The 22,109-nt window shown below is 53.4% G+C and overlaps 1 protein-coding gene across 2 annotated transcripts in view; it reads left to right on the plus strand.

The window, feature by feature from the left end:
* Positions 1 to 22,109, plus strand: part of SBK1 (SH3 domain binding kinase 1) — a 65,377-nt gene that overhangs the window by 29,599 nt on the left and 13,669 nt on the right. The window contains exon 1 of one of the 2 annotated variants that reach the window (XM_007988756.3): positions 3,470 to 4,241. The exons of the other annotated variant lie outside the window; for it this stretch is intronic. The gene's annotated coding sequence lies outside the window, so the exon portion shown is untranslated. Of the gene's footprint in view, positions 1 to 3,469; positions 4,242 to 22,109 lie in introns of those variants that run through there. 2 annotated transcript variants of the gene reach the window in all.

Below are 22,109 nucleotides of genomic sequence, written 5' to 3' on the forward strand. Positions count from 1 at the left end.
CATATATTCCTCCTTGTCCTCCCACTGTAAAAGCAGCCCTGCCCTCTCTGCTGACCAGGGTCAGTTAGTGCCGCCATGATGGTGCCTTCTCTTCTCCCCTGCTGGTCCCAGAACACATGGAGTCCAAAGTTTCCTGGCCCTGGCCATAGCTTAAATTTAATGGGACCCATGCTGTGTCCCCTGGCTAGAGTGCACTCCCTTTGGGGACCAGGACTTCCCACCCTGTAGAACGGAGAGGGAGTCAGGAAAAGGACTTGATTACCCACAGTGCCTGCCAGCAAGCCTTTACTAACTGCACTATGGGTAATCAAAGCCCCAGATGAGGAATCGGGGAAGGTTTCTGCAGAAGGTGGCCTTGAACTGGGCAGCCCTTGATAACTGTGGCTAGGGGCACTGCGAGGCTTGATTTGACTTCTCCCCTCTCTAGGTCTGTTTCCTCCTCTGTAAAAAGAGGAAAGCACTCTCTAAGTGCTAACATTCTGAGACTCAGCTTTTAAACACAAGAAGATGTTTTCTTCCTGCTTTCTCCCTCTCCAGCCCCCTCTTCTGCACACACAATAACTCAAATCCTGCTATTAGTTTATTTACGGCACTAAGGCCTTGCAGAGGATTAGAACAAAGTTAGGATGAAATCTGAAACTCCTCTACATTGGCAGGATAAGGAGTGTGGGAGAGTCCAAGGGAAGACACAGAGTTCTTAGAAGAGAACTTGTTTGGAAAGCAAGGAAGAAGGGAAAGGTATTCCAGACAAAGGAAACCGAGCGGACAAAGGTGTAGAGGTATGAAAAGCAGATGTCAGGCCAGGCACAGTGGCTCACACCTGTAATCCCAGCACTTTGGGAGGCTGAGGTGGGCGGATCACCTGAAGTCGGGAGTTCACCTGAAGTCTGGCCAACAACGACAAAACCCCGTCTCTACCAAAAATACAAAAATTAGCCAGGCGTGGTGGTACACACCTGTAATCCGAGCTACTTGGGAGGCTGAGGCAGGAGAATCACTTGAACCTGGGAGGCGGAGGCTGCAGTGAGCCAAGACTGTGCCATTGCCATTGCACTCCAGCCTGGGCAATAAGAGTGAAACTCCATCTCAGGACAAAAAAAAAAAAAGCTAATGTCAGGGCTGGGCACAGTGGCTCACACCTGCAATCCCAGCACTTTGGGAGTCTGAGGTGGGTGGAAGGCTTAAGCTCAGGAGTTCAAGACCAGCCTGGGCAACATGGTAAAACCCCATCTCTACAAAAAATACAAAAATTAGCAGAGCATGGTGGTGCACACCAGTAGTCCTAGTTACTTAGGGGGCTGAGGCGGGAGGATCGCTTGATCCCAGGAGGTCGAGGCTGTAGTGAGCCATGATCGCACCACTGCACTCCAACCTTGGTGACAAAGTGAGACCCTGTCTCAAAAACAAAAACAAAACAAAACAAAAGACAGAGGCAGATGTCCTAGAATAGTGTGGCTGAGGTCAAGGCTGAATGGAGAAGAGAGGTCCTCTGTAGGTGAATGGAGACCAGGCTCTAAATGTTAAGGGCTTTGAATGCCAACATAAGGTTAGGCTTTACACTGATGGTACACAGGCAGTCCTTGGTAGTTTTATGTAAGACAGCAACCCAGCCCATATGTATTTTACGGAGCTGATAACCCCAAAGGATTTGGATTCTAGAAAAAAGACAATCGCCAGGCACATTGGCTCATGCGTGTAATCCTATCACTTTGGGAGGCCGAGCGGGTGGATCACTTGAGGTCAGGAGTTTGAGACCAGCCTGGCCAACATGGTGAAACCTCGTCTCTAGTAAAAATACAAAAATTAGCCGGGCATAGTGGCACACGCCTGTAATCCCAGCTACTCAGGAGGCTGAGCCAGGAGAATCACTTGAACCCTGGAGGCAGAGGTTGCGGTGAGCCAAGATCATGTCATTGCACTCCAGGCTGGGCAGCAGAGCCAAACTCCATCAAAAAAAGGAGAGGGGGGGGAGGAGGAGGAGGAGGAGGAGGAGGAGGATGAGGAGGAGGAGAAGAAGAAAAAGAAGAAGAGGAGGAGGAGGAGGAGGAAGAAGAAGAAGAAGGGAGAAGAAAAGAAAAGAAAAGAAAAGAAAAAAGACAATCTAGACAGAGACAGGAGGCAGACCAGTTAAGAACTGAAACAATATTCTCAATGGTAGAGGTTGCCAACCTATGGCCTGGGGGCCAGATTTGTCTGCAAAGTGTGTTTCATTTGGCCCATTCAATATTTCTGAATTTTGGGAATTCGTTTCAAACATTTAAAAGTTGGAAGATTTCTGGATTTCCTGCTTCTCTTTGAATATCATCCAGCCACGCACAGCCCACGATGTCTCCAGTTCCCCTCTTCTCCACCCTCTCTATCACTTTACACGCGACCCCAGTCGCTCATGTCTGCGCCTGTAGGTACTTCAGTTTGCAATCCCTGGCTCTGAAAGCTCTGGAAACAGTCGGAGTGGTTGGGAGGATTACGCTGGCTTGAGAAAACAGCCTGATCAAAAACTTAGAAGAAATAGGGAAGGCGTCCTTGGGGGCTTTCTCACTAGGGAAAGAGTGAGCTGCGGGGAGGAGAAAGAACAGGGCCTGGAAGGACGAGCTGTCCCTATCTCATCTCTGTCTTCATCCACCCACTTCATCCAGGCCACCAACTTCCGGTTATCAAACAGACAATGCAACATCCCTTACACCTGCTGCTACCTCTGCCTAGAATCTCCTTTCTTCCCTTCTGTCTGGCGAGCAGTTCCTCCCAGCTGCACTCCTGGGCTAGTCACTGCCTATTTGCAGCAGGGATCGCAAAGGCGACCTCAGTTGGACAGGGCATCCACCCAGGCCCAAGTTTATGACCTATTCCCTAAGAAGGCTGTGAGTCCTCTGAGGTCTCGCTGGAAATAGGATGCATGGATGGATGGATGGATGGATGGATGGATGGATGGATGGACGGACGGACGGACGGATGGTTGGAAGCGCAGGCAGGCAGGCAGGCGGAGGAACAGGCGAACGCATGGATGAATGAATGCATACCCGAATACAGAACTTGGATTTGTTTTCCCTCCTTCAAACAGACACAGGCTCCGCCCCACAATCACAGACTGGGACAGTCTGGGGCAGTCTGGTCCCGCAAGTGCCAGGAAGCTGGACCAGGTGACCCTCTCAGACTCCCCTGAGCCCTCTGTAACCTCGTTCTCGCCCCCTCGTGGGCTCTGACCTAGAAACGGCGGGGGGTGGGTTGGGGGGTGGGAGCCAGCTCGGGAGCCACCGGCGCTAGGACCCAGCGCGGCCGGAAGCGGGTGGTGGGGCCGCGCGGGGAGAATCTGCGCCCCGCGACGCGCGGCGGGAGGGCGGGCGCGCGGCTGGTGAGCGCGGTGGCGCGAGGGCGCGCGCCGAGCGGGGCGGACAAAGGGGCGGGCGGCGGCGCGCGAGCCGGAGGGCGGAGCCGCGGGCCGGGCGGGCAGGTGCGCGCGGGCTGGAGGGCGGAGCCGCGATGCCGCGATGGAGCGCAGCCCGGGCGGGCGCCGGGGCCGGGGCCCGAGCACCAGGCGGAGCGCGAGCCGGAGCCGCAGCCGGAGCCCGGGTCAGGCCGGGGGCCGGGAGCGCAGGGCCGGGCTGCTCGTAGCGGTGGCGACCGAGCCCCCCAGCGGCTGAGGGGCTTCCTCCCAGCGCCCGCCGGTGGCCGGGACCCAGTAAAGCCCCCGCAGCCAAGGAGCGCGGGGAGCCCCCCTCCACATTCAGGATCCGGCGAGCCTCGGGGAAGAGGGGGGCCCTCCTGGATCCGACACGGAGCGACTCCCCTGCGGGGAAAGCGGAGACTTCCTCGGTATTTAGAAGACAGCGAGCCCCCTACGGCACCGCAAGAACTCCCCCTCCTCAGTCTGGGCCCCCCAAGACCTAGAACGCAGTGCCCCCCAGGCCGGGAACCCCCATACCAAGATCCGGTCATTACAACTCCACACCTCAAGACAAGAAGACCCAGCTCAGAACGCCCCTAGATCAGGGGATCCCAATCCCCCCCAACTCCGGTACACAGAAATCCCAAATCTAGGCAGCCGGGGACAGCAAGAGACACCCTCACCAGCAAGAAGCCTCGGGGACCCCCCAAAGCTTCAGTACTGGGGCGACTGAGCCCCTGGCGGCACCGCTTGCACCCCAGTCCATGGTCGTGGCGCCCTGAGCCCCCGGGGCCGGGCAGACGAAGACCGCGACGGCGCCCAGGCCCCCTGCCGCGGCGTCCCCGCGGCCCCAGCCCAGGTAAGCCGGGCCCAGGTGAGGGGCGGCAGGTGAGTGGTCACCGAGGTCCCCATAGCCCTGCAGGTGGGGAAGGAAGTATCGGGTTGCGCGCTCCCCCTTCCCCAGCGTCGCCATGGAGCCGAGGCTGAAGGACGTCTCTTTGTGTCTCGCTTGGAGGAGCCGCCCCCTCCTCCTCTCCCTTCCCCCACTCCACTCCCTAGTCTTGAGGCTCGGGCGCAGTTCCCCGGCCCCACGGGGGAGTGGTGGTGGAGCCCGTTGTACCATGAAGAGGGGGTAAGAGGGCGGAGAGTCCCCCCAAAAGCTGTGAGCCTGGAGGTTGGACCCCAGGTCCCTGGAGTGTGTATACCCCTCCCCCACGGCCAAGCTGAGCTTCTAGTGAAGTCCCCTCCGGGAGGGGAAAATTCGCGGGAGCCCACAGGTGAGGGGGGCTGCCTTATGTGGCTCTAGGTGATGGCTGGGGCTTCGGGTGTGTCTTTGTCTGTGAGAGTGCAGGGAAGGGGTGTGTTTGAGAGGATGGATGGGAATCGCATCTTCCCTGTGACTTGCCTGCCCGACCCAGGCCACACTGGGGGTCTTCACCTAGACCATACTTTGTACTCCCTGTGGGACAGAGAGGGAGTTTGTATCCCCCAAAGCGAGGCGCTAGTTTCTGGGGAGGAGAGGTAGCCTAGATGAATAAGCCATTTCAGGTCAGGGCACCGTTCTGTTCCCATTTGTCCCAGGGACAGCAACCCAAGTCCTTCCCTTCCCCTCCTAACCTGGAGAACACCCAGGTTAAACCAAGGATTGGCTCAGTGTGTCCCAGACAACCAACGGCCGATTCCAGAGTCTCCCTGTGGCTTTCCAGGTGATATACAGGGCGGTACCCCAGCCTGGCCCTCAGTGAGGTCCTGAACCCCAGGTTCTACCGCATATGGGGAAGCTGAGAGGCCCTAGGGAACACTGTACCCTGAAATCCTGAGTCAGAGATCCTGAGAAGGAGCTGGACTGCATGGAAGGAACACATTCTGGGCTGCTAGGAGTTCCCCCAATCTCTTCTTTCTGAGCCTTCTGCAGGCAAGCAGTGATGCTGGACCCGTTTGATAGGTGCGCAAACTGAGGCTTGGGAAGGCGGGATCCAGGGTACGGCTAGCTCTGCCAATAGTTCCTTCACTTATTCATTCAACAAACCTTTCACCAGTGTCTGTGATGGACCATGCACTAGAGTCGGGGTCCTTTTCCCCACTTCGTTCCTATCTCCTTTCTTGATGTCTCCTGATCATCAGACCCCTGGGTACCTCCCATTGGGCCTGTTGAGGTGGACCTGGCCAGGTCCAGCTGACAGATTCTTGACCCCACACCTGAATCACCTGATCCCTGTCCTGCTACAGCCTTGGGAGCCCTGAGCCTGGGTGGCTGGGTCCTCATCTCCCACCTTCCCAGCACAAAGTGCCCCCACCCCCAACTGCTGCTGGCACTGACCCAAGGGTGAGGGTGTGACCAGCAAGAGAAGAGGGTGGGGGGCGCTTGATGCGGGCAGACCTCTGGCAGCCCCTCCTGCCAATTTCCAGACAGTTGAGGCAGCCACCTTCAGCACAGGCTGTGGGGGAACCAGGCGCCCTGAAGACTGGGTGACCTTGGGCAAACGTGTGGCACTTCCCAGAGAAAATGACAGAGAGGGAGCCTGTCTGCAGCTTGAAGGGCGGCTGGAGATCGAAATTGGGCAGGAGAAGCATCCAGGTTTGCTCTACCCATTGCTGAAGGAGTTCATTTCCCCCCAGTGGGGGTTGCCAGAAGCCCAGGGCTTTGTCACACACCCCACAGGCAAGGCAGTGGAACCAGAGGCTGAAGAGCAGAAATTTGAGTCACTGTGACCAGGGCAAATCATGAGGAGGCCAGAGGAGGACAAGGAGCACGACCTCCCCTCCTCACTAACCTGCAGTGGCTCCCCATGGAGTCCAAAATCAAGTCACTGAGTCCAGACAGTGATAGCTCCTGCAGCCTGGCCCTAAACCACCTCTCCTAGCCCATCTCCTCCGTGTCCTCTGATTCTCTCCCTCCGTCACGTGCTCTTCCCCTGACCTGAAAAGCCCCACTCTAGGATGGCTCCGGAGCAGTTTTCTGCCTCCACCTCCCTTTTTGAGCTGACCTGAGCTGGCACGTAGTAGAGAGCTGAATCTGATTGGTTGGTGGCTTGGTGGCTTGGAGGTAGTGGCGTGTGTCTACATGTGCAGTGAGAGTTTTTCTCCACATCTAGACTCGGCTCCAGGAGACAAGAACCAGGTTTGTCTTGTCCACACTGCATCAGCATTGTCTAATTCAGAGCCCAGCGTATGGTCGGACACGTGCTGTAAAATACAGCCTATAGACGATTTTTGTTGGTCCGGTGTATTTTACATGTTTGCCTTTGTTGTGAGTGCTAAAAAAAAAAAAAAAAAAAAGTCGGGGGGAGGCAGTTTCACATTCAAAAGCTGATTTTTGGATCTTCTTGAAAAATCAGATGATGTGGCAACCCCAGGCCACAGCAGGAGAATGACCACCTTCTTTAGACAGGGCCCATGCCTTCCAGTCCACCCATAGGCAGCCCATTCGCTCCCTTAGGCCACCTCCTGGCCCCTGAAGCTGGCATCTGGGTTTGCAGGCCCAGAAAAACCTTTTTTTTTTTTTTTTTTTTTGTGAGACAGAGTTTCGCTCTTGTCGCCCAGGCTGGAGTGCAATGGTGAGATCTTAGCTCACTGCAACCTCCAGCCCCCCAGGTTCAAGCAGTTCTCCTGACTCAGTCTTCTAAGTAGCTGAGATTAAAGACCCAGCCATCACGCCCAATTAATTTTTTTTTTTTTTTTTTTTTTTTTGAGACAGAGTCTCGCTTTGTCGCCCAGGCTGGAGCGTCATGGCGCTATCTCGGCTCACTGCAACCTCCGCCTCCCGGGTTCAAGCAATTCTCTGCCTCAGCTTCCCGAGTAGCTGGGATTACAGGCACCTGCCACCATGCCTGGCTAATTTTTTGTATTTTTAGTAGAGATGGGGTTTCACCATCTTGGCCAGGCTGGTCTTGATCTCCTGACCTCGTGATCCACCTGCCTCAGCCTCCCAGAGTGCTGAGATGACAGGCGTAAGCCACTGCACCCGGCCACACCCAACTAATTTTTGTATTTTTGGTAGAGATGAGGTTTCACCCTGTTGGCCAGGCTGGTCTCGAACACCTGACCTCAGGTGATCCACCTGCTTCGGCCTCACAAAATGCTGGGTTTACAGGCATGAGCCACCACGCCCAGCCCAAAAAATCTTTGTTCAGTGGGCAACCTTCATCTGTGTGTGTTCTGCACTCACTGGTGTTCCCTCCCACCCCCATGGTCAAATTAGAAGGTGCACAGAGCGGTGCCCATCCAGGGTCTAAAGGGCTATGTGGTGAAGTGAACCTGAACTTCTCCAGCCTGGTTCCACTTTCCACTCTTGATCCCGTCTTGCACCCTTACCCCTGAACTAGTGACATCCAGCAACCAAAAACCTGTTTTCTCTGTCCCACTTGCCCCATATGTCCCAGGGACAGCAAACCCGAGTCCTTCCCTTCCTCTTCTGACCTGGTTCTAGGTGCAGGTCTTGCTCAGGACTCTTGGGGCAGGGCTGCTGTCCAGGGTTCCATTCACCCCTCTGACCAGAGAAGAATTGGATGAAAGCTTCTTGCAGCTGTAAGTTTCTTCCTTCTAACTTTCTAAGACTAAGTCCAAGTTGGTCTAAGTTTTGGTCAGGCAGGAGAGCTGGGGGCCTAAATATAGGAGTTACTCAAAAATATTGGCCAGGTGTGGTGGCTCATACCTGTAATCCCACCACTTTGGGAGGCTGAGACACGGGGATCATTTGAGGTCAGGAGTTCAAGACCAGCCTGGCCAACTTGGTGAAACCCTGTCTCTACTAAAAATGCAAAAAATTAGCCGGGCGCGGTGGCATATGCCTGTAATTCCAGCTACTAGGGAGGCTGAGGCAGGAGAATTGCTTTAACCCAGGTGACAGAGGTTGCAGTGAGCCGAGATTTTACCACACACTCCAGCCTGGATGACAGAGTGAGAGTCCGTCTCAGAAGAAAAAGAAAAAAAAAATTGTCATTTCCTAAACAGAAATGAAACTGATGGGCGTTGTGGAGTAGCTGGGCTGGGGGCCAGCAGCAGGCCCCTGTCACTGGGCATGGCTCTAGAAGGGAGTGCACCCTTTTTCTGAACACAAGTCTCCAACAGCCTGAGGTCAAAGGAGATACCAGAGCACCATGGTGGAGAGCTCAGGCTCTGGACTCTGCCTGGACCTGAAGCTCACTGTGTTGCTGTGTGACCTTCAGCAAGGCACTTACCCTCTCTGGGCCTCAATGCCCTTGTCTATCAAACAGGAATAATACTGTCTTGCAGGATCATCAGGGGGATTAAACAGGCTAAAGAATGAAAGGGACCTAGGACAGGGTATCCCATATCAAAAGTGCTCACTAACTATTGGCCCTTATTAAATGGGGCGTCGGCAGGTGGGTGACTGAGCCTCCACAGTTACACTTCCTTGCGAGCTGGTCTAGGGAGGCAGAGGCTTCTGGCTCTGTCCTCAAGAAAGGGAAGGGATCTGTGGGAGGCAGGATAGCATTGTGCCATGGAGCTTGCCCCTGCCCCGGGTGTGGGTGAGGGTGGAGGCCCTCCCTGAGGCTCTCCTAGCACTCTGCCTGAGGGCTGGGAGCGTGGTTTTGTGGTTAAAGCCCTCCTCCTTCTCAGCCTATGCTTTCCACGTGAGGCGCCTGCTGCCTTATGCTGGAGACTTTCCTGGAGACTTTCTGCCCCAGGAGGATGGGCCCCAGGCCAAAGTCTTCCCCAAACCACCCCTCCCCTGCCCCCCTTTCTGCTCCCCCTTTCAGGTCTCAGGAAGTGGTGGCAGCTAGGCCTGGAAAGGCCAGTTAAAGTCCCGTCTCCTCCCCAGCCACCCTCCCTTTGCCCCACCATTGCCTGGCCACACCTGGAGAGAGAACAGGTCCAGCTCAGCCCCACCTTGGGAAACCATGTAACATCAGGATTGGAGAGGAAGCAGTGGAACATCTCTTAGTGTTGAGTGCTCAGTGCTGGACAGCGTTTTCTCATTTAGCCCTGAGGACAGTACTGTGTTAACCCCAGAGTCAGGATTTGCACCCAGCTCTGGGGGCCACCAAAGGTTTGTGTGAAGCCAGCAGACATCTGAGTGCCTGGGTTTGAAGCCCACCTCCAGCATTCTCTGGCTGCGTGACCTTGGGCAGGTCAGTTATCTCCTGGGCCTCAGTTTCCTTTGACGTAGAATGGAGATAATAATAGCTGCCACTTCCTAAAGTCGTGAGGATTAAGTGGATCTGTTGCAGATGAAGAGCTTGAGCAGGGCCTGCTGCTTAAGCGTTTGCTCTGTCCTGCCCTGCCGGGGTATGCAAATAAGCCGATCCAGGCCCGGGGACCCGCTGTGACCTCACACTGCACTAGCACTCCTTCCCCCATGGCTTTAGGCAACCACCAGAGGGGCCGAGGATGTTCCAACTGCCTTTGGGCTTTGGGATGGCCCCAAGGGGCTGGGAGATGGGGCAGGGGTGGGGCTGGAGGGGACCATCCTCCTTTTCCTCCTGATCTGGGCCCAGAGAGGCTGCACAGTGCTGGGCCCCCACTGCCTCCAGGGCAGCTTTTCTGGGTCTGTTTGGAGCCCCCACCATAGCAGGAAGGGGTTTACCTATCCATGAGCATAACTTGTGACTTTCTGAGCCAGGGTTCAAGGCCTTGCAGAGAGGAGACTTTTCCACCTTGTGAGCTCAGGTGCCTGCCAGCCCTGACCCTAGGTGTCTCCAGGAGGCACAATGGGGCCCGCAGATAACCCAGCTTAGTGGTAAAAACCACAATCCCTAGATGCAGCTGTGTGACCTTGGACAAGGTGCTTAATCTCTCTGTGCCTCAGGTTCATCATCTATAAAAAAGGGGGCTGATATTAGTACCTGCCTCTTAGGGTCATTGTGAGGAGTCAAAGAATGAACGTAAAGTGCCGTGAATGGCACCCAGTACCCATTAAGGGTTTGTTGTTCGTTTTCTGCTGAAAGCCCTGAGCAGAAAGGGAAAGTTAGCCCCATCTTTACAGATGGAGAAAACTAGAGGTGTATGGGTGAAGGTGTTTCCTCAGGGTTCCGTAGCTGGGATTTAGGGAAGAGTCTGCCTCCCTTGATACCATTCACACGTGGTCCACAAGCCAAGGCCAGTCAAATGGACCTGATGGGACCTCCCCTGGGCTCCACGGCTAGATTTCCTGCCCTGTGGTTCCACTCACACAGGGCCATGGCAGTGAGAACTGTGCCAGGGAGGAATCTGCAGCTCTGGCCCCAGGCCTCCCTGAGAACCTCTAAGCTTCCCCACCCCCTCCTCAGCCCCACTCCAAGGACAGTGCGCAACACTGCCACAGCTGGCCTTGGAGTTTCTGAGTCTGGTCGGGTCAGGTTGACGCTGTCACTTTTCACTTTTCCAGGCTAGGTTGGCTTCAGGAAGGGTTTGTTCAGGTCTGGGATTTGGAGTGCATCCCACTTGGAGTGAAAGCCAGGTCCTCACCATGGCTTCAGAGGCCCCGAATGACAATGGCCACCTCTTCTCACCTCTGCTCTCATCTCCTGCCCTTCACTCCCTTATACCTGTACACACAGCAGGTCCCACCTCTAGGCCTCCACACAGTGCCCTCTGCCAGGAGAGCCCGCCCACCACAGTGCCCATGTGCGTGCAGCCTCCTCCATGGGCTGGCCTCCCACCCACAATTCCCTTGTCTCTTTCCCTGCTCTGCTGTTCCTTGAGGACTTCTCACTGCCTGACACACATCTGCTCATCTTCGTCACTGTGTGCCTCCAAACTAGAATATGAGCTCTTTGAGGGCAGGACAGTTTGTTTGGTTCACGAATGTATTCCAGACCCAAAAATAGTACCAAGCACATAGTAGGTGCTCAACAAATGCTTATTGAATATTTTGGAGCCAGATAGATAATCTCTACGTGACTTCTTAGCTGTGTGACACAGGACACATCACTTAAAAAAGAATCTTTTTCTTTCTTTCTTTCTTTTTTTTTTTTTTTTTGAGATGGGATCTCACTCTGTTACCCAGGCTGGAGTGCAGTGGTGCCATCACAGCTCATGGCACTTTTGACCTTCCAGGCTCAAGTGATCCTCCCACTTCAGCCTCCCGACTAGCTAGGACCACAGGCGCATGCCACCATGCTCGGCTCATTTTTTTTTTAATTTTGTATAGAAATGGGGTCTTGCTATGTTGCCCAGGCTCATCTTGAATTCCTAAGCTCAAGCCATCTGCCTGCATTAGCCTCCCAAAGTGCTTGGATTGCAGGTGTGAGCCACTGTGCCCAGCCAAGCTTCTATCTCAGAGTCTCAGTTTCCTGAGCTGTAAAGGACGTAAGGGGAATAATAATAGCTTCTCCTGAGATTGTCGTGAGGTTGAAATGAGTCAATATATATACAGTGCTTATACTTTCAGTGGCTCATAAATGTTGGCTATTACTAATAATACCCTAACCCGCACTGTTATTTTATTATTTCACTTTACTGAGGATGGGGAAATGGGGCCATGGAGACAGTAAGTGGCAGATCCAAAGCTGCCAGGCTAGCAGTGGCAGTGAAAGCCTGAACCTGAACCACAGGCACCTGGGCTGGGCTGTCTTCGGTCCATCCCAGTGTAGGAGCTCAGGGAGGCGAAGGAGGTGAGGGCTGCAGCTGGAGAAGGGCCCATCTCTTCTGGGGCCTTTGCTCACCCAGCCATCCCACCAGAGACCACCACTTGCCCATTGGTAGACATTCAACTCAGTCCCCTTGCCTGTCAGCCAGTGGTGGGCACCCACAGTGCCCAGCATCCTCCATCCTGTTAATACCCCTGAGTGCTGGGCCCCCTGCCTCACCCAGGCAGCCAGGCTGGGAAGGCCTCCCCAGCTCATCCCACACCCCCAGGGGCTGCCCCAGGCCCCGCACCCTCCAGTAGCCAAGAGGATAGGACCCAGGGCGCCTGCCTCCCACAGTGCCTCACTGGGGAGAGCAGGAGAGGCTGGAGAGCCTGTTCCAGCTCTGGGCACCAGCTGCAGGAAGGCAGCGTCACAAGCTATTAATAGCCACCAAAGATGTGCCCCAAGAAGGGGCGGACTGTGCACCAGCTGGGAGGGGAGGCTGAGGCAGAGGCCGGAGCCGAACAGAAGTTCACAGCCCCGGGAACCCCAGGCTGCCCCTGGTGGGGAGGGCAGTGAGGAAGAATGTCCAAATATCTGCAGCTTGATCTTGGGAAAGTCTGAACTCTTCCTCCCAGGCTCCCCGTGTGGGAAGTGGAGGAGCAGGGTCAGGTGATCCCCACAGTGCCTTCTGGCTCCAGTGGATTCAGGGGTGAGATTCAGCAGAGCCAAATGGCCTCCATCTATAGAACAGAAAACGAAGGCACAGTGAGTGGAAGGCCTTCCCCAGGCTCACCTGCAGAGTCAGTGACAGATCCAAGGTCCAGGCCCCTCTGACCAGCAACTTCTTACTGACACCCACTTTGTGCCCCATCCTGTTAAATGAGCATTCTCAGCCCCATTTTACTGATGGGCAAACTGAGGCTTAGGCAGGTGGCACAAACTGCCCAAGGTCACACAGGTAAGAAGGGATGGAGCCAGGATTTATACCCCGAAGGAAAGACAAGGAGGGGATTTGAGAATATTCTCCTCCTTCTCCTTGTGAGCCAAAATAGAATGCTTGCTGGCGTCTGTATTTGTGTTGAGGACCAAGGGGAGGAAGAGGCCTTATCTAGAGGCTTGTGGGCTCCCAGGAGCCCTATCCCTGCTGTTGTGTGTAGAAGTATGCATGTGCTACATGGGACATTTTTCAGGGGAGAAGGTCCTGAGCCTCATGGTGCTCCGTGAAGGCAGAACTACCAGCTTAGCTCATTTCACCCACTGGAAAACTGGAGAGAAGGAGGGGCTGGCCAGGGCTCCCTGGGACCAACAGCAGAGGCCAAAATTTTTCCAAGCACCTCACTAGCCTGGCTTGTGGCAGTGAATAGGAGAGTCCACAAGTGAACAGATTTCTGCACTGGAGTAAACAAAGGCGAAGGTTGGGGACATCCTTCAGGGAAGGTGTTATAAGGCAGAGAGCCAGCCTGGTACACCCACCTCAGGACACAGAGGGAGGCCTCCACTTTGGGTAGGGTGTGAAGGGGGCTCCCAGATTCCTCCCCCTCTTCCTGAGCACAGACTGGCCTGCTGTGGGAATTCAGGGGGCAGTTGTTCTCTAGCCCTTCTCTGGGGGTGCCAGGCAGGTAGGCAGGCAGGTGCAACCCCTCCCTGGCACTTTCCTCTGGCACTGTCTGATCTCCTGGTTCTTTTTACTCCCCAGACCCAACTGGATTGTACCTGGTAGGAATTTTCATGCCTACCCTACCCCTTTTCACCTAGTTCCTGCCATTCTCCTCAGAGGTTCATTCATTCATTCATTCATTCAAATATTTACTAAGTACCTTCTATACTCCAGGCACATGTTAGCAGCAGGAGGATACAGCAGTGAACAAGACCAGACAGTAAAATCCCTGCCCTCCAGCTGCTTAAGTTCTAGTGAGGAAAAAAGACAGCCATAATAGATGTCAGAAGTTGGTACATTATATAATACATGAGAAAGTGATACATCCTACCAGGAAAAAAATACAGCGGGGGATGGGGGGTCGGGAGTGCAGTAGGGTAACCCTGGTTGAGAAGGTGTCATTTGAACAGAACTTGTAGGAAATGAGCCATGCTGTGGATATCTAGGGGAAGATCTGTCCAGGCAGAGGGACTTGCCCCCAGACAGGGGGCTGGCATGTTCAGGGAACAGTAGGGGGACCAGCGTATTGAGCAGAGGGAGGGAGAAGATGAGGAAGAGATAGGCCAAAGAATAAATGGAGGGCCATGGTAAGGGCTTTGGAACACAATGAGAGCCAGTAGAGGCTGCTGAGCCTGGGAGTAAGGGGATGCTCCCTGGCAGCTGTGTTGCGAGGGCTTAGAGGCAGGGACCAGTTAGTAGGTTGCTGTGGTAGCTGAGAAGTGACTGATGATGGCTCAGAGAGGTGGGAGTGAGTGGAGAGTGACCAGGTTGGGTGCTGAGGTGGCTAAGCACCTTGCTAATGTCTAGTGTTGATTCTAGAGTTATTTTATGCAAATACAAATGAGAAACCTGTTCTTACTTCTCACCATTTCCTTTTTTTTTTTTTTTTTTTTTGAGACAGGGTCTTGCTCTGTTACCCAGACTGGAGTGCAGTGGTGCAATCATAGCTCACTGCAGCCTCGAATTCCTGGGTTTGAGAAATCCTCCCATTCAGTCTCCTGAGTAGCTGGAACTACAGGCACATGCCACCACTCCTGCCTGCTTTTCAAAAAAAATTTTGTAGAGATGGGATTTCACCATGTTGCCCAGGCTGGTCTCAAACTTCTGGGCTCAAGTGATCCTCCCTTGTTGGCCTCCTAAACTGCTGGGATTATAGGCATAAGCTATCACACCCACAATTTTCCCCCATTGCAAGGTGGCATATTAACTACCTGGGACTGTCTGGCCATGTCCCAAAGTGACGCTGAGGCCCAGAGAGGGTGAGGGAGCTAGTGACAGCTGCTGTGTTTCACCAAGAAGCAGCCCCTTCCTACTTGGCTGGGAGAGGTTCAGTGCCACAGCTCTGTGGGGTGGGATGGGGGGTGTTGGGCACTCTCCAGAAATTCCAAACATACTCACCCTTTAACCTAGCAAGCCTGTTTCTAGACTTTATCATACGGATTCACCTCATGTGGCAAAATGACTTCTGTACAAGGCTACTGATTGTTTATAGTAATAGCAAAAGGTTAGTCACGACCCAAGTGTCTGTCATTCAGAGTTTGGTTAAATGAATGGCAGTATATCCATATACGCCTTTCAAGCCTTGGGGGCCTGGGTTCCAGTTCTGCGGCAGTTCCTCCGTGCCTGGCTCCCTATCCTCCTGGAACCTCCCCCAGCCTCACACTTAATGCTGGACAGGCCTGGGTGCTGTCCACGCCTGCGGTGCTGAAGACAGTGGAGCTGGAGAGAGGCTGGTGCTGCGAACCAGACACTGAGAATAGAGAAGGGGAGACAGAGCAGGGGGACGTTCAGGGTTCAGTCTCTGGCTCTGCCACTGAGGAGCTGAGTGACTTTGGGCAAGTTGCTTAACCCCTCTGATCCTCAGTGTCCTTATCTGTAAAATGGGGCTGCCATGAAGATTGATTGACAGCAGCAATGTAAAGCCTCGGCACACTGATAAAATAAATGGTAATTTTTTCTTTTCTTGAGATGGAGTCTCACTCTGTTACCCAGGCTGGGGTGCAGTGGCACCATCCCGGCTCACTACAATCTCCACCTCCCGGGTTCAAGTGATCCTCCCACCTCAGCCTCCCGAGTAGCTGTATTTTTGGTAGAGATGAGTTTTCAGCATGCTGGCCAGGCTGGTCTCCAACTCCTGACCTCAAGTGATCCACCCGTCTTGGCCTCCCAAAGTGCTGGGATTTCAGGTGTGAGCCACCACGTCCAGCCAATAAATGGTAATTTTCACTCTGTCATTTCAGAGACAGTGAAGCATAGTGATTAAGCTTTTGGACACGGGAGTGATGGTTCCTGGATTTGAATCTTGGCTCTGCCACCTATTGGATGTATGATCTTGAACAAGTGACATGACTACTCTGTGCCTCAGTTTCCACATCTGTCTATCGGGGTTAATCATAGTCTGTGTGTCATAGGACATTGTGGGGATTAGGTGAGTTCATTTACATGAGGCACTTGGTACATGACAGGGGTTCCCTGAGTGTCAGCTATTTATCATCACTTTCCTCCCTGTTGGCATCATCAACCTATTCTAGCACCCCCAGCCTCTCTGTTCACAGCGGCCGCTGTTACTCACAGCCACCCCCATCTGTACTGCACTGTGCTGGGGCTGGGGCTGGGGCTGCTGGAGGGAGACAGCACCTTGCCCTGCGATGCCCTGGCTTCTAGCCCAGCCCTGCCCACTGACTTCCTATGTAACTTTCGGCAAATCGCTGTTCCCCTCTGGCCATCAGTCTCTGTGCCTGTGAAATGGGACTGATGGTACTTTGCACAGGCCCTTGGGAAAATAGCTATGTGCCTACAGGGTCACATTCAGGAAAGCCAAGATATAAAAAGTTACAATTTCCCAAACACGTAGAGAATTATTCACCCAGCATTTGTCACACCCTGGCTAAGTGCTGGGAATAGTGAGATGATGAAGGCATAGGGCTTGCTTTCAAGGAGCTCTTGGGTTTCTTGCTGGGTTGTTAATCCCCTTCAAGGCCTATTCAGGTGCCACCTCCTGATTTAGGAAGCCACCCTGATCCTCATTGCCAGGGCTCTGCTTGGACATGTTGGAGCCCTGACCATTGCCCTGGCCTCATGGTTATGTGTGTCCATATTTTACCTGCCTCTGATTTGTGGGCTCATTCCCACTTGTCTGTTGCATTGCTCTAACATAGGCACCCCATGCCAACACCCCGCACAGTGCCTGAGCCCGAATAGCTTGCAAGTTACATAAACTCAACTCAAACTAGCTGAATTAAGCCAAGAAGGAAGTATATTGATTCATGAAACAAATGTTCAAGAGTATAATTGGCTTTAGGCATGCTTGGCCCCAGAACTCAAAGTCATCGGAAATCTCTCCACCTTTCTCTTCTCTCTGCTTGTATCTTTGTTGCTTTATTCTCAAGCGGGCTCTCCCCTTCCCCCATGATGGAAAAGCCAACCCACAGAAGCAGCACAGCTGTATCCTGCAGCTTTGCAGCCCAGGGTAAGAGGGTCCCTCTTTCCTGATGGCTGCACCAACAGTCCTAGGGCTAGATCTCAGTGGGTCACCTTTGGTCACTTGTTCATCTCTGAACAAGTCACAGTGACCTGGCAGATGGGATCGATCTGCTGACTGGCCAGGCCCTCCCTGCAAAACCATGCAGGAGACATCCCTTCTAAACTTCATGGGCAGAGAGAGGGCCATTACTGCCAGGAAGGGAAACTGATGTGGAACAGAAAACACCACATGCCCATTCAAGAATCCACTGAAAATATGTAAGCAAGGCAAGGATTGGGTCAAATCTGGTTTTAAGACAGTTTATCTGACTGTGTATATAAGAAAGATCAGGGCTGGGCACGGTAGCTCACGCCTGTAATCCCAGCACTTTGGGAGGCTGAGGTGGGTGGATCACTTGAGGTCAGGAGTTCAAGACCAGCCTGGCCAACATGGTGAAACATGTTGAAACATGGTCTCTGCTAAAATACAAAAATTAGCCAGGCGTGGTGACAGGCACCTGTAATCTCAGCTACTCGGGAGGCTGAGGCAGGAGAATCGCTTGAACCCAGGAGGCAGAGGTTGCAGTAAACCAAGATTGCACCACTGCACTCCAGCCTGGACAACAGAGCAAGACTCTAAAAAAAAAAAAGACAGAGAGAGAAAGAGAGAGAGATCGGGGCCAGGTGCGGTAGCTCACGCCTGTAATCCCAGCACTTTGGGAGACCGAGGCAGGCGGAAGTTTGAGACCAGCCTGGCCAACATGGTGAAACCCTGCCTCTACTAAAAATACAAAGTTAGCCGGGTGTGGTAGCACATACCTGTAATCCCAGCTACTTGGGAAGCTGAGACGCAAGAAGCACTTGAACCTGGGAGGTGGAGGTTGCAGTGAGCTGAGATGCGCCATTGCACTCCAGCCTGGGCGACAAGAGCGAAACTCCATCTCCAAAAAAAGAAAAGAAAGAAAGAAAGATTTGGCGGGGAGAAACCTAGAGGCAGGTGAGGGGTCATATGGAGGTGCAGAGTGGGCTCGGTTCTGCAGGCTAAGGGAATTCAGCTCTGGCCCCCTTGCCTTACAGAGAAGCAAAGTGAAGCAGGTGAGAGAGGTCAGAGGTGCTCAGGGCCTGAAGTTCCACCATATGGCTGCTTTCTTCACAGGACTTTTAATAATAACACTAACCTAGAAGTGAGGTGACCCACCCAAGAACAGTCCTCCTGTCCATGCCTTCCTTCCAGGCCAGCATCTTGTTAAGGATACCCTTGGAGTCTGTCCATGCTAGGGGCACAGCACAAGTCCAGCGGCCTGAGGGAGAGGACCTGGGCGTAGGGACAGAGAATCTCTTGGGAACCCAGTGTGAGAGTCAGAAAGGCCTGTGTGGCATCGCTTGGTGCAATCTCGACCCCCAACAGAGTCCCCAGCAGATGAGCATCCAGCCTCGCTTCTCCACTCCCAGTGAGCAGAGCACACTTCCTTCCTGCGTCTTCTTACTATGAGTCGATGTCTGCCTGGGTCGGCCTTCAGAGCCTTGCAAAACACGGTGTATGTGAGCATGGGATCTGAAGCCCAAAAGCCTGAGTTCAAATCCCAGCACTACTAATCATGAGCTCGTAGGCAAGTTACTCAGCCCATCCACACCTCAGTATAACAGAATACCCCAGACAGGGCAATTCATAATGAATGGAAATTTATTTCTTACGGCTCTGGAGGCTGGGAAGTCCAAGATCAAGGCACCAGCATCTGGTGAGGGCCTCCCTGCCACATCATCCCACAGCAAAAGAGCAAGAAAGAGAGAGAGGAAGGGAGGGATCAACCAAAAGGAGGCCAGACATCCGTTTATGGGGAACCCACTCCTGCCATAACAGCATTAATTCATTAATAAGGACAGAGCCCTCATGGTCTAATCACCTCTGAAAGCACCCACCTCAAGCCAGCGCAGTGGCTCATGTCTGTAATCCCAGCACTTTGGGAGGCTGAGGCAGGCAGATCATGAGGTCAGCAGTTCGAGACCAACCTGGCCAACATGGTGAAAATCCATCTCTACTAAAAATACAAAAATTAGCCGGGCATGGTGGCTCATGCCTGTAGTCCCAGCTACTCAGGAGGCTGAGGCAGGAGAATCGCTTGAACCCGGGAGACGGAGGTTGCAGTGAGCCGAGATCATGCCACTGCACTCCAACCTGGGCAATAGATGAGACAAAGAAAGGAAAGGAAGGAAGGAAGGAAGGAAGGAAGGAAGGAAGGAAGGAAGGAAGGAAGGAAGGAGGGAGGGAGGGAGGGAGGGAGGGAGGGAGGGAGGGAGGGAGGGAAGGAGGGAAGGAGGGAAGGAAGGAAGGAAATAAATTTCAAGATGAGTTTTGGAGGGGACATTCAAACCATAATAGTATCTCTTCCTGTAAAATGGGGATAGTGATGGTAGCATCCACCTCCCAGGGTTGCTGGGCTTATTATGTAGTAGATTTAATCCACAGTGGTTAGCACAGTGCCCGGCATATAGTAAATGCTCAACAAATATTTACCAGCATAATTATTCTCCCACAGAGCAGGATAGGAACAGGCCCTCCTCTCTTTACAGGCTAGTCACTCTCCACCCACTTCTGTAACTGGTTCCTTGTCACTCGGTGCCCAGTGTTGTCACCGTCCTGGTTAACCTCCTCTGGCCACATTCCAGGCAGTTGAACACGCTAAGGTTCAAATCTAAACTCTCTGGTTTGTTTGTTTTGAGACGGAGTCTCGCTCTGTCACCCCAGCTGGAGTGCAGTGGCACCATCTCGGCTCACTGCAACCTCCGCCTCCTGAGTTCAAGCGATTCTCCTGTCTCAGCCCTCTAAGTATCTGGGATTACAGGCACCCACTACCACGCTTGGCTAATTTTTGTATTTTTAGTAGAGACGGGGTTTCACCATGTTGTCCAGGCTGGTCTCAAACTCCTGACCTGAAGTGATCTGCCTGCCTCAGCTTCCCAAAGTGCTGGGATTACAGGTATGAGCCACCATGCCTGGCCTTTTTTTTTTTTCCAAGACAAGGTCTCACTCTGTTGAGATCTCCCAGGCTTAAGTGATCCTTTCACCTCAGCCTCCCAAGTATCTGGGACTACAGGTGTGTGCCACCATACCCAGCTAATTTTTTTGTTTCTTTGTAGATAGAGATGGAGGTCTTGCTATGTTACCCAGATGGTCTTGAACTCCTAGGTTCAAGCAATCCAGCTGCCTTGGCCTCCCAATCCAACTGCTGGGATTACAGGCACAAGCTATCATGCCTGGCATCTTTGGGTGTGTGTGTGTGTGTGTGTGTGTGTGTGTGTGTGTGTTTTGTTTTGTTTTGTTTTTAATTGACAGAGATGGGGTCCTCACTCTGTTGTCCAGGCTGGAATACAGTGGTGTGATCATGTCTCACTGCAGCCTCGAACTCCTAACCTCAAGCAATCCTCCCACCTTGGCCTCCCAAAGTGGTGGGACTACAGGTTCCATCACTCGCAGCCCCAGATCTGAGCTCTTCTGCTTACTTGCTGCATAACCCTTGAACTGGGGTAGTGCCAGCTGCTGTAACAAACAAGCCCCCAGATCCCAGCAGCCGAACATGATCAGGGTTTCCCAGTGACTCCCACAACAATGCAGATGGGCAATCCTCCACAGCAGGAGGCTTTCACACAGTGACCTGGAGACCCAGGTGCCTCCTCTCTTGCAGCTCCACCATCTTCTGGGGTTTTAGAGTTCTCTGCATCAAACCATCACAGAAGAAGAGAGCACAGATAAACCTTCCCTGAGCCTTTGAAGCCCCAGGCTTACAGCGACACACATACCACTTCTGTGCACACTCCTGTGGCGAGCCAGTCACATGGCCGGCCTGGATGCAAGGGAGGCCGAGAAACGTGGTTCCCTGCTGGATGGCCACTCTCCAGCCCGACTTTGTAGTATAGGAAAGGACACACGCGTTGCTGAGGGACAGTTGACTGTCTGTGTCATAACTATGGGCAAATTGTCCACCTCTTGGGCCTCTTTTTGTTGTCTGTTAAATCGAAGGCATCACTCGGTTGTGGTGACAACTGCACAGCCCTGTGCGTTTACTCCAACCATTCAATTGTTCACTCCATGGGCAAGTTAGGTGATATATAAGTTATACCTCAATTAAGCTGTTTTGTCAAAATAAGAATTCAGGCTGGACGTGGTGGCGCACACCTGTAGTCCTAGCTACTCGGGAGGCTGACGCGGGAGGATCATTTGAACCCGGGGGTTCAAGACCAGCCTGGACAAAATGGGGAAACCTCTCCCCAAGCAAATGCAAATGCTTTAAAAAATAAAATAATAGAAAGCACTCCCCCCTTCTCAGGGGTTTTACGAGGACTCAGTGAATGAAATTTTTCCAAGTTGGCCACACCATGTAGGTCTGTGTGTACATGTGTGTCTGTGTGTGTGTGCTTGTGTGCATGCGTGTCTGTGTGGATGCTTGTGCGTCCGTGTGTGTGTGCTGGGGGGGAGAGCAACAAGGACTCCAAAGTAGGCCTGAGCCAGACGATGAGTTGGGTGTCGTTTCACAAGGTGGTGCCAGCACTTGCCGACCGCCAGCAGGAAGTGGTGGGTGGTTCAGTCTTGCTTCTTGCTTGGGAAACCCTCCCCCACCATGGTGGCCCTCCCAGCATGTGGCAGAGCCATGACTACTGCCATGAAGTCGGGGGGGACCCCCACCCACCCTGGGCAACACAGATGGCAGATGGAGGCCTCCCTTGGGGCCAGTGAGGACACACCCTTGAGGCGTGAGATGTGTGCGCCCTTCCTCCACCCTCTTGAGTGTGGGTGGATGCAGCGCTGACTGCCTGGCATGAACAGAGGTCAGAGAGGCCTCCGCTGCCTGGTGCTGGCAAGTTAACAGCCATCACATCCACAGCTGCTCCTGCAAGTGGAGGCAGGGATGACCAATGACGAAATACTTTGAGGGTTGAATTCCCACTGAGACTTAGCCCTCTTCTGGGCCTCAGTTTCCCCACCTGGCTGGGGAATCTGGGTGCGATGTTGCCAACATCCTGCCTTGGGAAAGCACCGGAGTGAAAGGTACCAGCTTTGGAACCAATACCAATGCTAGCTGTGTGACCCTGGGCA

This window comes from Chlorocebus sabaeus, chromosome 5, assembly GCF_047675955.1.
Source record: "Chlorocebus sabaeus isolate Y175 chromosome 5, mChlSab1.0.hap1, whole genome shotgun sequence".
Lineage (NCBI taxonomy): Eukaryota > Metazoa > Chordata > Mammalia > Primates > Cercopithecidae > Chlorocebus > Chlorocebus sabaeus.